Genomic DNA, 2356 nt, shown 5'->3' with positions numbered 1-2356 from the left:
CACACACACACACACACACACACACACACACACACACAAGACAGAGCCTGAAGAAACAACAAAGCGCTAGCTATGTCACTTTCGCCGACCGCCAAATCTTTTATCTCGCCGCCTAATCTGGGCCACGGGAAACAGGTGCGCGCCAAAAGAGAGTTTCCCTCTTTTGAAACACAGAAATCTCCAGGGTTTTTCTTTTCCGAATCTCATCAAGACGCACAATCTACATCCCCGGAATTTTTTTGTCCAATTCAAAAGGCCATTGACTTGCATATCTTCTGATAGGTCATAGGTCAAAAGCAGTGAAAGGAGAGAGGGGAGCTTCTGATTTCTCCCAAGCACAAGAAGATTTTTTCCCGCAGAGAGAGAGAGAGAGAGAGAGAGAGAGAGAGAGAGAGAGAGAGAGAGACCGTTTCCATTCTTTTAACAATTGTACCTTGGCAGAGTGGTTAGTGCGCCCGTCTCCTAAGCGGAATGTCCGGGTTCGAGCCTCGGTTCGTGTACGAATTATTTTCGCCCCCTCCTGCCCACCCAGCAGTAATGGGTACCTGACTTTGAGCTGGGGAAGTAAAGGCGGCGTGGAAAGGGACTGGTCACCCTACCACAATATGCCGAAGGCCTTGGAAGTCCCCAATGTCCGGATCGGATGCGGGAACAACTTTACTTTGCCCCAGTAGAAAGAATCACGATACTGAATAAAACTTCTCCCCATTCGGGAATCGAACTCGCGTCTCCTGCGTGCGACAGACAAGGGCCTAACCACTACACCACAGACACCGGTCTGACCTCAAACCACCCACCATCAAACACACGGACAAACACGCTACAAACTTGCACCCTCTCTAACCGGAAGCATGCCAATTTGTCACAGGCTCACCCCGCCTCGACTGTGTCCTGCATGGTGGAAGTTATCACTGACACTCATAAAAAGAGTAAATGAATGATTGATTGGTAGTATGAATTGAATTTTATTTTTCAATTATCGAAAACGAAAGAACATTCATTGCAGACATTTTGCAGAGGAATTTGCTTTGATTTGCATACAAAAAGGAAAAAATCATATTAAACAATAAAAGCTGAATTGACATTTTAGAGGGACTATCTCTACACCACCAATTTGAAGGTAGAGAACCAAAAACTAAAGTTACAACTACAGTGTTAAAGTGCTGTATTTATGACAAACTGGGCCGGTGACAAACTGGGAAGCACCCTCTCTAATCTACAATGTCGGAGGCCGACCCATTCCGACCAGAGTTTGCACAGGCCCAGTTATCGGCGACAAAAGCCCCAACTCTTTCCTTCATCAATCACCTCCCACACAAGCCAACCAGCGGGGTTTTCCACACAGCCGAGGCTGCACTTTGTTTTTGTTTCTCATTTGTAAATGAATGAGCTTTTTTGTGCGTTTTCTAGAGCAGTTTGAAAACCTGATCGTGGATGCAAATGGAACACGGTGTGTCGCATAGACTTGTGCCCCCCTCCCCCCTCTGCAGTGCTACTGACTGAAGCGTCTTTGGGCCATTCCCAAAAGGGGGATATTAACATGTTCTAAAGCACAGTAGACTTGTAAATAGGCTGATTTACAGCCTGATCCTCACATAGAAAATATACATGTATGTGGTGAAGAAAGATGTGTGGCCACGCTAAAGCAAAATAAGTCGATTGTAGACAAAATGTGTCACAGGGGTTTCTAAAAAAGAACCGCGGACATAAGTCCACGTCATGTAAAAACAGACAGTCTTTTTTTTTTGTAGAGTTTTTTTTACAGCGCTCGCAACTGCATAAGGCCATATGAGCGCCAAGGGGTGGAAGACAACAGAGAAGTCCTTACTGGAAATCAGACTTACTCCGCTCACCTCTCTAGCTCCAACAGCACAAAGTCTGCTTCGACTATCAAGACACCCCGGAAATAGCGGGTCATAAGAGAGTGACAAACATACAAAAGAAGTAGAGGAAAATGACGATAGTAAGGATGAGGAAAGAAAAAGCAGCAGTTCCCTCTATGTTGTTCCGGCACAGTATGAGCATGACATTGATAAATCAGCCCATTGACAATTCTAAAGAACATAAGAACATGTTAATGTCCCCCCTTTGGGAATGGCCTAAAGACAGTTCAGTCAGTAGCGACAGTAGCACCGCCCTCGGGGGTACCAGACTTCCCTGGCACTTCGCCGGCTAATGTCCATAGAGGATTCCGCAAAACAGATCCGCGCACATGCGCACTCACACACGCACGTAAGCAAACACACACTCTTACACATTCACACACGCAAGCAAGCACACACACACACACACACACACACACACACACAATCATACACACACACAGAGAGACAGACACACACTCACACACTCATTC

This window comes from Aplysia californica, unplaced genomic scaffold (assembly GCF_000002075.1).
Source record: "Aplysia californica isolate F4 #8 unplaced genomic scaffold, AplCal3.0 scaffold00910, whole genome shotgun sequence".
NCBI lineage: Eukaryota > Metazoa > Mollusca > Gastropoda > Aplysiida > Aplysiidae > Aplysia > Aplysia californica.
Note: the sequence above shows the minus strand (reverse complement) of the source record.